The 15189-nt window shown below is 28.7% G+C and overlaps 1 pseudogene; it reads left to right on the forward strand.

Moving 5' to 3' along the window:
* The first annotated feature begins 1554 nt into the window (after positions 1–1554).
* Positions 1555–12670, forward strand: LOC107862420 (annotated as a pseudogene).
* Positions 12671–15189: the final 2519 nt, after the last annotated feature.

A 15189-nucleotide genomic window follows, 5' to 3' on the forward strand; every position in this document is an offset into this window, starting at 1 on the left:
TTTCAATGCTTAGATGACCATAATAATTAATTAAGGTTGATATAGTAAAATCACAATGAAAACAACGAAACACACATATCTTAAATGACTTGTAATAACAATTAAAAGTGACATCGAAAAATTTCTATAAAATACTTGTGAAAAATATTTAAGTGGACCTCATATAGTTAAATTACGGTTGAATCAGCTAAAACAAACACGTCAGGAATGTTTATTTTACTTGTTTCTATTAAATATTATTAATTTTTTAATACGTAAATGACTTATAATAATTAATTAGGGGTGATACAGTAAAATTATGGTTGAAGTGAAACAGGCATGTAGATTTGCTGCCTCCTTCAGCTGGTGTACTCCCTCTATCAAAATTACTTTTAAAAAATACTTATAAAAAAATTAAGAGGGTGTCATATAAGTCGTCAAGTTAATTTAAAAAATCTAAAGTTAATTTTTATTTTATGTCTATTTTACCTTTTTAAATAAAGATTATTAATTTTTTAATACTTAAATGACTTATAATAATTAATTAAGAGTGATACATTAAAATTACGGTTGAAGCAGTTGAAACAGATATGTCATAAATATCTATTTTATTTTTTTTAATTAAATATTATTAATTTTTTAATATGTTAATGACTTATAATATTTAATTAGAGACGTTGACACTTAATTTTTGCCCTCCACAACTAAGTTTAATCTTGAGTTTCTTCGATTTTAAATAAAATTAAAATATTTATTTATCCAGATAAATGTTTTCAAAAATTTTCATTTGAATATGTTTTGTCATTTAGGTGACAAATTATATATTTCTATATTCACGTATATGAATTCGTATAATTTTGATTGCTTAAATAATTATTTTATAAAATATTAATTTTTTAATAAAAGGCTGTCTTGAAAATTTATTCAAACGGGTAAAATTTTGATTTAAACGTGTAAGTTGTTCTTCAAATTAATTATTCAAAAAGTATTTATTCTATATTATTGAGACAAGAGACTTGAGATCAAATTTATTATTAATTTATTTTAAATTTTGATTCAATTTAGTCAATTTTCTTAAATTCGGTCATAATTGAAATCTATTTGGTCACAATTGCTATGCAAGTGGCCAATGGACTTATTAATTTGGCTAGATTATAATAGGTTGATTAAAATTTCAATTACCAAAAAAAAAAAAAATTAATTAAAATTTCAGTTCATTGAGGCTATCTCTTAAATAATTTAATCCCCAATAACAATTAAATGTGTAAATCTACCTCAGGACCAAATTTAGGCTGATCCAGACGGCCCAACAACAATTAAAAACCTCAATCTTAATTCTATTTCAACCTACCAGCCCAGCAGCATCAACAAACAATAACAACAACTTCAGTCAGCCCAAAAACAACAATACCCGGCCCATTCAGCAGTCCAAGATATGCCAAATTGACCCGGCCCATTCCTTTTTCTCCAATACCCGATACCTCAAATAGCAGCTTCTTCAACACAGCAACGTACAACCCAACAACAGAAAACAACGACAACGTCGATGCCAAACAACGCTCAAACCAACGGATAATGGAAAATTCGGTGGTTTTTCACCTCTCCCGTCGTCTGTCTTCTCTTGTTACCCATGATTTTCAGCCCGTCTCCATCAATATCACGTCAATTCCTTTCTGAAAAGGGAAGAATATGAAGATTCAATGGTTCTTAAAGTATTCTTTCTTTGAATCAGCGGACAAACAACTGTTTATCTTGAAGAACCGAAATCGTCAAATCTAGAGTCCAAATATTTCAAATTTTTTCTGAAAAGGTAATTTCTTTTCTCAATACTCCAAACCGTCACTAATTTTGAATATTGAAAAGTTTAAAAGAGAGGCTGGGCAGCCAAATTTTGCCTATAAAAAGGAGGGGACTTGAGGGGGACTGGGGGCTTTCAAGATTTTCTTTTCTCTAGTTTCCTTTGTTTCGATTCACTCCCACAACTCTCGTTGTCCTTCTTCATCGGCCGAGTTCATAAGTCAAAGATAGTGGCGGAATCGCTCTTCGATTTGTCGTCTTAGTTCGTTGCTCCGAAAAAGGTCAATAATCCTTCTCGGTATTTAATTTTTTTGACTAAATATAGCCTTTGGAGTGTTCTAGCTGCTCCATAAATTTTTGTTAGATTATTAGTTTAAAAGGGATTACTTGCATTGTTCGCCTGTCAATATCACTATATCAGTGTGTGGCTAAAGGATTACATGGAGGAACTTTTGTTGTTTTGTGTAGTTGTTTATTTATCGTCGTTTAACTTTCTTATTGCGTGATTAATTGTGTAGTTGATCTGATTCTGGTTTCTCTGCATTCACCTCATATTGTGTCAACTTTCATTGTTATCTCTTAGCATGTAATGAACTGAAAGGAAAAAGAGATCTTATATTAGAATTGCTTATCCCAATTTTTGTTCACGTCAACATTAAAAGGAATAGTTTAGCCGTGATTTAGCCGTGATACAGTAACTTAGTTTGAAGCCAATGAAATCTGTTAAATAGATAGGGCATGTTGGTGCGATTACATGTGTTGTCTACTTGAGTTACATGTCCAGAAGCTTTGTTCCCTTACTGAAAGATCGTAAAAATGATCAAGTTCTCTTTGGATTTTTTTGTCTGAGATAAAGAGTTGACTTACTTTGGTGATGAGAGAAAAGGTGTGAGCTGCTCATCCTTTGAGTTTCTTCTCTGGTTGGATCCAATAATACTGCTACTTTCGCCAAAATCCTGAGAATTAGACATTATGTCATTTATTGGAACTATGTTTAGAAAGTTCCAAAGGGTTTTGGACAGTACTACTTTGTAGCAACATAGTAGTAGTAGGATTAAATATATAGATAAGTAATTTGTGATGGATGGGATTAAGGTGTATAGGCAAAAACACTAGAGGCATTATATGCATATTTATATGTAGGGAGAGATTAAAAAACACTGTTGGTTAGTTCCATTCTTTCATATGAGTTTTTTTTTCTCCTTTTCATCCATTCATCCTTTTAACCATTATAGTCATCATGCTATTAAAATAATAGATTTTCTTCCTCGCAGCATAGATATGATATTATATGATAAATAGATTTTTGAGATAAAAGTGACAAGTTTTGTCATCAAATGTACACTATTTCAAATGCTAAACTCAAGTTTAGATGAAATCCTGCTCTCTTTACCCCTGCTAGTTACAAATAATGAATTATATGTTTCAAGTTTTTGTGGTTATTTTAACATAATTTTTGTTTGTCAACTATGAATTTGTAAGTATCATGTTTAACCGTGTCCTTTCTTCATTGAAAACTCAAGTATCTAATCCGCGTCTTTCTTTTAATTTGCATGAAACTCCCTCATTGAGTCCATCGGACTCTCATCTATGGCCTTCCGTGGGGTTGAACCCAACCTCCATCGAGTCAAGCTTCATTAAAGTTCAAAAAATCGACTTATATACGCTAGGCAACACTGATATACAATTGTATACAGTGAATATACATAAGATGCAGCAGCTGCACGCTATACCATAATCTATGATGAAAAAATGAAGCAAAATACGTAGGTATACACAGTGATATACACCGTATACGCAGTGGTATACATAAAAACGCAGCAAAGGAGTTGCTGATATACAGCAGATATACAGCAGCAAAATAGTGGGCTAAAGTCAATGGAATTGGTTCAAAATTGGATAGATTTTAATGGGCCCATGTTCACTCTTCTCTCTTTAATTATCAATTCTAACTTATTTATTTGTATTTGTTTGAACACTTTAATTAATTAATCTAGATAAATTCCTCAAGGTTGTGCCATCTTTGTTTCATCGTCATTTTTCCTCTCCTTACTTATTTAGATTTTCCCTTTTTTTTAAAAAAATAAGAATAAATAAATAAATAAATTATTATAAAAGAAAAAAATTAAATTGTAGGTCAATCTTTTCGAAAACAAATCTTGCACAATAAAACGAATTTTTATTTTGTTCAAGTGATAATTAATCTTGCTTAGGTTAAAAATAGTTTTCTCAAGAAATAAGAAACGGGTTTTCTTAAATTAAAAAGTTTAAACTTTTTCTATAATTGATTAAATATTTCTTACTTAATAATTCCTCTTAAAATCTATCATAGTTAAAATCAAGATTTTAAATTAGCATTGACCATAAAAAAATAGTTTTTTTTTTAAAAATAATAATCTCCCTTAAAACAAAATAAATTATTATTTTCATTAAAATTATATTGTTAAAAAATAGACTTTTGTTTAAAATTTTCTTTAGCTTAAAAACTTGACGAAATAGAAGGTTTTCAAAATCCTTCGATTCAAGTTTGATATTCTCTAAAATTGATTCTTTCGTAAAGTTAGTCATTTTAAGTTATTCAAAATATTTTGGTCAACCATTTTAAAACGGACGTGCCTACGTGCCTTAAATTCCTTCTTAGGACTTTAATTGAACCCTTATTCATTTCTCCAATTTTAAAGGTTTAGTTCTGTTTTTGAACCTTTAGAATTCATTTAAGTTTTCTTGATTTTTCTATAAAAATTAAGTGGTGAATCTGTAATTTTTCTTAAGCTATTTAGACATTTTTCTAAGTTTTTGAAATGATTTAAGAAGTCAAAAGCCATTTCTCTTTAAATAATTTATCTTCCCTCTGATAAATCTGAAAAGTGATAAAACAGATATAATAATTGATTAGTGGTGAATATAGTAAAATTATGACTGAAACAACTGAAGTAGACATATCATAATGACTATTTTATTTTTATTAAATATTATTAATTTTTAACACATAAATGACTTATAATAATTAATTAGGGGTGATATAGTAAACACAGTTGTAGCAGCTGAAGCAAGCATGTCGACCTCGTGCCTGCTTTAGCACTCAAACTCCCTTTTATATATAAACTTAGATGACTTATAATAATTAATTAAGAATGATACAGTAAAATTACAGCAAAGTAGCTGAAGCAGATATATCATAAATGTCTATTTTACTTTTTTTTTCTATTAAATATTATTAATTTTTTAATATGTAAATAATTTATAATATTTAATTAGGGATATAATAATTAATTAAAGATAATATATTAAAATTGTGGTTGAAACTGCTGAAATGTCATAAATGTCCATTTTATTTTTATTAAATATTATTATTTTTTTAATACATAAATAACTTATAATAATTAATTAGGAATAATATAGTAAAATTACAATTAAAACAGCTAAAGCAAGCATGTCGACCTCGTACCTTCTTCAGCACTCAAAACTCCCTCTTATATATAAGTAAAATAAAAAAAAAAGGTGAATTAGAACTATTATGTTGAGACTATGCTCATAGTCATACCCTTGTTTTCTCCGTACAGAGAGGAGTATTTCATTTCACCTATTTATATGTATAAAATATAAAGGAGAGTCATAAATAAAGTGACGTGACATCATTTTATGACCTTATTTTTATTTTTATTTTTTTGTTAGAACATTTTTTTCTACTTTTTAAAATTATATGCTCTGTAAAAAAAATAAAAAATTCAAAAGTCACTCATTTGACTCTTTTAATAATGTTTAATGTACTTAAGTTTTTCTTCTTCCAAAGAAAAATTTACACGTTGCAACATTAACTGGTAGTTAATAGAAATAATTGTGAAGCTTTGAAAACCTGCTAACAATATAATTGTGTACTTAGTGATAGCCTATTTATGTTCCTATTAATTATTATCTAAAATATTTCTGCTTTTCTTGTGTGTTGTTACGTTTTCTTAATACTACTTAAGGTAGCAATTGTTGGTATAATAAAGGTTGTATCCTCATATTTCGTACAATCGATAACAATGATATTTTTATGGAGGTTTCTTACTTTTTGTTCAGTTATTCTGTTGACTGTTGTAATAGTTCTTATGCATAGATTTTTATAGTGAAAATGCTCAACATCAATCAAGAGTGTGAATCAACACAAATCTCACATCTCAAGAGAAAAACAACACTAGCACACATCTAGCTCATATCGTTGATCTAATAGTAATAATTGCATTTACAAAGTTGTGGCCTTAATTTTTTGAGAATTAGTTTATATATGTATGTATTATGTTCACCTTTTCTGGCATTCTTATTTGATTTATCATCATTTTATTTATTTTTTGGTTATTCGTATGATTGTATATTTGTTTGTATCATTTGTACCAAGATTATTTATCATGAAAATGTTAAGGTGGATTCAAAATTCAATTTTGTGGGTTCAATAATCAAGGTTGTTTAAATACACTGTACTTTTAACGTTATGAGTTCATATCTACTATTTATTGTACTTTTTATAGATTTTCATTACATAAAAGTATTTCGATGAAGCCTATATCATAATGTTAGATTCGCCGTGGCTTTTGTATCATTTTGTAGGTAATATTTCGATTCATTTTTATTTTTCAATCTAATTATTCTTTTATCACAAAGAATTACACACCGTCTTTAAAAGCTCTACAAATTGCTTGGATGAAAAGTTTATTTTCTCGACGAAAATATCATCAAGGAATTTATCAAGAATTTGATAGCATTTTAAAAATATATTTATATGATTTATGTTTTGATCTAAATATGTTTTGTTAAATGATTTGTATGTAAACTTATATCATTTAAATAAAATATTACTTTTTTTTTTTTTATCTTTTATTGGTGTTTGTGTGAAATTAGTAGTATGTAATACAGAAATAGGCATTAATAATTTTTTTTCTACTTTCCTAAATTATTGTTAGTGTTATATTAATAGGCAGGATTTTTTATAGTTGATATTAATAAATTATATAATTATCTTTTTTTATCTTTCAAATAAAATTTAACTTTAAAATTGTAGCATGAATCGATTGATAAGAAGTTCATTAAGGAAGTTCGAAAGTGCACTTACTAACTAGTTGAAGGGGCTTTAATATATATAGTATATACATAAATCTTTATTTATTTATTTATTAAATTACTTGTACTTCATGCTTTACGAAGTACAAGACCAAAAATCTTTAATTTAACTATCTTTTGTTAATTTTTAAATCAAAATTAATCACATAATTAATTTTTATAACTAAAAATAACCATAGCAAAATTAATATTTTATATGAACTTTTTTTTAAAGTAGTTTAATAAAAAAAATATATTTAGACCACGGAGAGCTTTTTTTTGTTACATAAATAATTCATTACTTTTTTTCTTCTTTCTTAGTATTAATCTTTGATAATTTATTTTCCATAAGAAGAGTTTTGTACAACTACTGTGGGGAAGAAGAGGAGGGTAAAATGGAGGGGTTAAAATTAGTTATTGTTTGAGGTTATGTTTTATTTCTATTGAATCGAATATGGTTTTGATGTATTTCTTGATTATTTTTTATAAATTGAATAATATTTGTTGTGGACAATTTTATCCATTGCTTTTAAAAATATCAAATATATTTCATATACTGAAAACTAAAATTATTGATAAAGTTAAAAACTAAGGTAATGATATGAATTAAGATCAAATTACTTTTAAATCTTTTTTCTGGTCAATTGAGAATCATATACTCAATGTTTATTTTAGTGAGTATAATTTTTTTCTTAATTTGGTATAAAATTATGCTTAAAGCACCACATTTAACTAGCATGAATTCTTGTTACATGAAGTTATAAATAAAATCATATATTTTTCTCACACACAAGAAGACTTGAGTAAAATAATTGATCCACTTGATGAATTTCGTCTTCATCTTCCTGATTGCAAAGATGAACGTGAATTGAGAAATTAGAAGAGAAATTAATTATATGCTCATAAATTAGTTGACTAATATTTTTCAATTTTTATGATCTTTGCAAGTTATAATTATTAGATATATATAAGAGATGGTTTCGACATGCCTGATTCAGCAGGCTGCTTGCTTCGTGATTTTACTATATCACTCCTAATTAATTATTATAAATTATTTATATATTAAAAAATTAATAAAATTTAATTTAAAAATAAAAATAAACATTTACGACATGTCTGCTTCAGCCGATTCAATCGTGATTTTACTATATCACCCCTAATTAATTATTATAAGTCATTTATATATTAAAAATTAATAATATTAAATTTATAATTTCACTATATCACCCTTAATTAATTATTATAAGTCAGTTATGTATTAAAAATTAATAATATTTAACAAAAAACTAAAATATATAAATAAATAATTAACTCTTGATGTTTTAAACTAACTTGACTTTAGCAGGCTGCTTGCTCCGTCATTTTACTATATCACCCCTAATTAATTAATATAAGTTATTTGTATATTAAAAAATGAATAATATTTAATTAAAAATAAAATAAATATTTATGACATGTCTGCTTCAACTGCTTCAATCGTAATTTTACTATATCACTCTAATTAATTATTAAAAGTCATTTATTTATTGAAAAATTAATAATATTCAATCTGTGATTTTACTATATCGCTCATAATTAATTATTATAAGTCATGACGTATTAATTATTACAAGTCATTTATATATTTAAAACTAATAATATTTAATATAAAAAATAAAATATACATTTATGACATTTTTGTTTCAGCTGCTTCAATTGTAATTTTACTAAATATCATCCTAATTAATTATTATAAGTCATTTAAATATTAAAAATTAGTAATATCAATAAAAAACGCAGTTTAATCATAATTTTACTAAATATTCTCTAATTAATTATTGTAAGTCATCTAAGTATTAAAAAGTTAATAATATTTAGTGAAAAGGTAACATAGACATAAAAAGATAAATTAATTTTTTATATTTTAAATTAACTTGACTTCTTATATGAGACTCATTTAAATTTTTTTAAGGTTTCGACATGTCTACTTATGTTGCTTCAACCGTGATTTTATTGTATCCCCCTGATTAATTATTATAAGTTATTTATATATTAAAAATTAAGAATATTTAATTAAAAAATAAAATAGACATTTATGATATGTTTGCTTCAGCTACTTCAACTGTAATTTTACTAAATATCATCCCTAATTAATTATTATAAGTCATTTATGTATTAAAAAATTAATAATATTTAATAAAAAAGATAAGATAGATATGAAATGATAAATTAACTCTTGATGTTTTAAATTAATTTGACGTCTTATATGATGCCCACTTATTTTTTTTACAATAATTTTTTATAGTAATTTTGCTATATCAATTCTAATTAATTGTCACTTAAGATATGTATATTTCGCTGCTTCAATCGTGATTTTATTATATCATCCTAATTAATTATTATGGTCATCTAAACATTGTACCACTTAAAAACTTAAATTATTTAAAAATATAATTGGTTATTAATGCTGCAAAAGTTTGGACAAGGAGAGTAATATAAATTTTTTGAAAATTACATGAGAAATATTATAATCATAGTAGTTAACAACTTAAAATGTCTAAAACAAAATTAATGTGTCACATATTTCAAAAATAAATACTTAAAAAATACTATAAATCACAATAATTAACAAGTAAAAAAGTTTAAAGGACAAAATGCTTGCTTTGGCACATCTTATTTAATCCTTTTCCTTCCATTTTAATTTGTTTGTATTTATTTTAATTTGTTATATTATTTAAAAAAACATAAAAAATTCTATAAATCATAATAATGAACAACTTAAAAAAATTCAAAGATATAAAATATTTGGTTGACTCTCAAAATTCTAGAATTGTCAATCAATGTCCCAAAAATTTGGACAAGGAGAGTAAGGTATATTATTTGAAAATTATATTAAAAAAATTATAAAATACAATAGTTAACAACTTAAAATTTCTCCCAACTTTATCATGCATTCTTATAATTTAACGTCTAATTAGTATTAACTTTTGGATATTTATATTTAATTTTAAAATGCTCTAAACATAATCGATGTTGGGCCCATGCAAACACGGGCCTCGTCTCCCTAGTATATATATATATATATATATATATATATATATACGGCATAATACATAAACAAAATGACACTAAATTATAACTATGCCCTTTAACTTTACCAATGCATAAGTAGATCTTTAATTGTATAAAAACTGAACAAAAAAATACTCCAATTCTGCAATTTATCTGCGTGAAACTCAATTGCTTCTACATGGATCAGTAATCCACTCAAATGCTGCCACCTAATAAAAAAAACATGTACAAGTAGACTCTATAACTATACAAAAGCTGAATAAAAAAATACTTTAATTCTAACTCTGACGGCGCATGATTTTGAGTGTATACACACATTCTGCTAGGTAGGATTGAAGTATTTTTTTGTTCAATTTTTATATAGTTAAAGAACCTATTTATGCACCGATAAAGTTAAAGGTTTATAATTTAATATCAAATTAAAGTTACTGTGTTATGCCATATAGATATGTTTTATGGTAGTCAACATCTAATACTTTCTCCGATTAAAAGCGAATAATCTACTTTTCTTTTTAGTCAATTTAAAAAAGAATGACATTTTCTTTTTTGGCAATACTTTAATTTCAATTTTCCACCTGTCATGTTTAGGACCATAAGATTAAGGACATTTTGGTAAATTTAATACAACTTTAATTTAAGAGCACAAGATTCAAAAATTTCTTTATACTCTTAAACTTTATGCCAAGTCAAAGTAGAACATTCTTTTTTAAACGCTTATCGCAGCATATTGAAGTTCAGTGCCTACTCCGAACGAGGATGAAGTCCTGCTAAGGTTGGAGGCTACAAGCTTAAATCCATTAGACTTGAGAATTCAGAAAGGCGTGGCTCGTCCTTCTGTTCCTCGCAAATTTCCCGTTATACCTTGTACGTGCAATAATTTATCTCATCAGTTAATCCTTTAATTTTTTGCTCCATCGTTTATTGTCTTCTTCTTAAACTTATTCACTTTTAATATTGTATCTTTGTGAGTAGGTACTGATGTAGCAAGAGAGGTTGTAGACGTTGGATCAAGTGTGGTAAAATTTAAGGCTGGTGACAAAGTTGTGGCTCTCCTTAATCCACTTGTAAGTCCAATTCCCACCAGTTTTGACTTGTTAATTTTCAATGTACTTTCCTTGCAGCGGGTAGGCTCTAAAGTTACATTTAGGTGACAATAAGAATTGTGTCTTGTCTCTTCTTTGATTTGCTCTCTGCTACTATTATTCCAAAGTACATATGCTCTTGATTGTTTTCTTTGGTTTAATATGATGAGGTAAGTGTAGAGAATTGTTACACCGAAAGTGCCATTTATCTGTATATTGCATGTTATCACTCCATTTTTCAGGTTATCATTTTAGTCTTGATATGGATAGTTACTTTTTATTGAATGCCGGCTTAACTTAGTAGTTAAAAATTCCTTACGGTATCGGTGCTTAAAACATAATTTATAATAATAGTTTTTACGATCTTCGTGTGCTTAATAATAGATAGTGTTAGAGTTTGTGACCCGAAATTTGTTGATCCGGCCCTGAAAAGATCGCGGTGCGACCATGTTTGAGATTTTTTTTTGCGGGGTGGGGGGTATATGTGGTGGGAGCGTAGAGATCGCGGTATGGACATGTATGTTTTTGAATTTAAGATTTATTTGTACGCACGTATCATATAATTGCGATCTAGTGGGTCGTTTTTTGTTTTAATATACGTCATTGAGACTTTTGTCTTCTCCTTATATTCCTCTCCATTATAGTGAATTTCCTCCCCTTTTTCCGTCAGGGGTTTTCACGTAAAATCTGTGTTCTTCTTCTTTTCTTTTGTTTGTGGTATTGCTTATTCCCGTCCATTCAATAACAGATAGGAGGTGGATTAGCGGAGTATGTAGTTGCAAAGGAGAACTTGACTGTTCCAAGGCCAGAAGAAGTATCGGCTGCTGAAGGTGCAGGCCTCCCAATTGCTGCTCTTACAGCACACAAGGCCCTTGTGGATGTTGCTGGAATCAAGCTAGATGGAAGTGGACCGCGCGTATGAACGTTCTTGTCACCGCTGCCTCAGGTGGTGTTGGTCATTATGCTGTTCAATTGGCAAAGTTGGATAATGCTCACGTTACAGGGACCTGTGGAGCTCGCAACGTTGAATTCGTGAAGAACTTAGGAGCAGATGAGGTTCTTGACTATAAAACACCAGAAGGAGCTAAGCTTAAGAGTCCATCAGGACAGAGGTATGATGTAGTGGTTCACTGTGCTAGAGACATTTTGGTCTACATTTGAGCCTAATTTGAGTGACACAGGTAAGGTCATTGATCTGACTCCTGGGCCTAGTTCAATGTGCACCTATGTATTGAAGAAACTGACCTTCTCCAAAAAGCAGTTGCTGCCATTGGTTTTAATTCCTAAAGAAGATAAGGAACTGAACTTGCTAGTTAGATTGGTGAAAGAAGGGAAGTTAAAGACTTGCTTTGACTCTAAGCATCCTCTAAGTAAGGCTCAAGATGCGTGGGCCAAGAGCCTTGATGGACCTGCCACAGGGAAGATCATTGTGGAGATATAACAATGATTGTTTTCTAGTTAAATAATAGTAAAACTGCTATTAAGAGTGTGTTTAGTACGGAGGTAATTATGTATCGCCTGAATCTAAGTTTTCTTGATTTTTTAAGTTTGATATATAAATAAAAAATATTATTCTAAAAATATAAATGTACATTGTCTGAATCGAAGTTTGTAAAGTGCACGTGCAAAATTGGTTAAGAAATTTAACATCTATATACAATTTTTTCGTTTCTATTTTTCTAAGGACATGCAAATTGTGAAAAAAAGTATATATTTTATATACAATTATCTGTTTGCCATGAAGTTTTGTAACGAACGAACAGCTACAAACCTTTCTATCTTTTTTTTTAAATTTCTATGTTCTGTTTGTCGAGGACCTATCTTTCAAAATGAATAAAGGATGATTATACTAGAAGGAAAATGATTTCGAGCGAAAAATCCTGAATTTAAGACTTTTTACATTAAAAATAGTCTCTTAAACGAAGGTATTCATGTTTGGATGACGACTGAAGGTCAACATCATGAAAACCTTAAAACTTGTTTAATAAGACTTAGTCGACCATCGGAGTACAACAATTCCCTTTTTCAATCTGAGATTCTCTTTTTTATTTTCTACATAGAGGAAGGTTCTCTCATCCTAACATTATTATTTTTATACTCCTTAAGGAAGACATTGTACAAATCATTCTTTCACAGTTCAAAACCATTATTATTATATTAGTTATGCCTTAAAAATTTAAATTTAACTACTATTAGTTTACGTAGTCATTTAACACTAATTGTAGTATTGAAATAAAATAATTTCTTATGAGCAAATACGGATAAGGAAAAAAGGGGGCCGTCGACCAACTAAAAAATTATCTCCATGTGACATATAAAGGTAAGGATTTGTGTCAATGAAGCAACTGTTAATATTTGCTTAGGCTAGACTGTTATGTCATATCTCTTGAATGACCCTTCTGAGTATTCTGTGGCAATGCGAGATGCTCTGTGTATGGGTGTTTGCAATAAATTTTAATTCATGGAAAACAAATTTCAATCACAAACAAAATATGAAGAAACAAGAATTTTTATTGATAAACAATGAGTACAATTTTGTTCCTCGATTCTTCTCTCTAAATTGTTTTCGTAATTCGGGGGTTGTTAGTAGCTTATCTTCAACATAGGATGATTTGAACCTTCTTGCGATATATTTGACCGCAAAGAACGTTGTGAGGCAGTTTTGATAAAGACAGTATTTTGGTGCCTTGATCTCTTTATGAATATCCCTAAGTTTTTGGGATTTCGGAGATGTTTCTTTAAGGAATGTGTTACCCTTTAAATAGATGTAATTCAGAATTTAGATAGAGCAATCTCCGAGCTAAAATTTAGAGTAGACCTTCAAGATATCCTAACATGATTAGGTTCATCTGTAGAGTCTCATAAATGTTATGTCTACAACTGGGTTGCCTTTCATAGTAGAATGAAAAATCTAATTTTAGTACAAGGACTGAGTGAAACGAAACGATGAAATAAAAGAGAGGTGAAAGGATATAATGGGCATTTGGAACATTCATTTATACAGGAATCAATAAAGGCTACCATATAATCTTAATTACTATTCATGCATGAAGGGATATTTTGAGAACAGAACTACAACACATCATACAGTAGATTTAGTAAAATGTTATGTTGCTCTGATTCACTTTTGTACCTAGTTTCCTTTCCCATCACCAACTGCTTCATATTACCTTGTCAATGTCTTTTGTGATGTTTGGCATCCTCCCCAGAATTTACCTACAATTTTCAAAACAAAACATAGCCTCGGTTCTGAATCTTATTAACTTTTGCGAATATACTGTATAAAACAATTATATATAACCATACATGTACCATCAACCTTTTTAAACAGTCCGAGCAACATAGCATAAAACTGTACGAACCAATTAAGTAGGAAGAGCAACTAGTCGAACAAATAGTTTCCTACCAAAACTTTGTTGGGTTCATAGTAAATGCAAAGTGTGAATGGAAAATGGAGAAAAACCAAGTGGAAGAGAAAAATTGAGATCACACCAATATGGAATGTGTACTCAAAAATAGGAAAGCTTACTAAATTCTCCCACATTGGTGGGAGAAAGAAGCTTTAAAGTGTTTATATTGTGAAACACGCTCCCACATGGATATTTGAATTCAGAAGAATGCCAAGGAAAAATGCAGTAAATTTTTACTGCAGAGTTTCGAAACTCCATTTATATACATGCAGCATGCAGTAACAGTGAAACAGTAACAGATGCAATGGTTTGAACAAGAAATGTTTCGAACTGATATTTAGTTTCAGAAGGATGCAACCCTTCTGAAAATGACACAATATTTCGTGAACTGACATGACTGTTTCAGAACAAACACACTGATTCGCATGAAATGACATGACTGTTTCGGAACAAACACACTCCTTGATGAACAGAGATGAATTTACAAAAAAGGTGCAACCTTTGAAGTGAACCATTGTCTCTTTTCAGAAGAGGCATGTTATGGCTATAAAAACCTGCTTTCTTCCACAGGTTTTGGTAGGAAAATTTCAGAATACAAAATTACTTCTTGTCTTCCAAATTACTCTGTGTGATCAATCAAAACGTTCTGTGCAGTCAAAGATATTCCAACCGTTTGAGGTACCGCTACAGTTGGTCTGTTTAGCCATTTTATCCTGGGAGGAAAAATTCCACAACCTCGGGTATAGTGAGGGACATTATTTTCTTAAGGAAACTCCGTGAATTCGGATGAC

Source organism: Capsicum annuum, chromosome 1 (assembly GCF_002878395.1).
Source record: "Capsicum annuum cultivar UCD-10X-F1 chromosome 1, UCD10Xv1.1, whole genome shotgun sequence".
Taxonomy (NCBI): domain Eukaryota; kingdom Viridiplantae; phylum Streptophyta; class Magnoliopsida; order Solanales; family Solanaceae; genus Capsicum; species Capsicum annuum.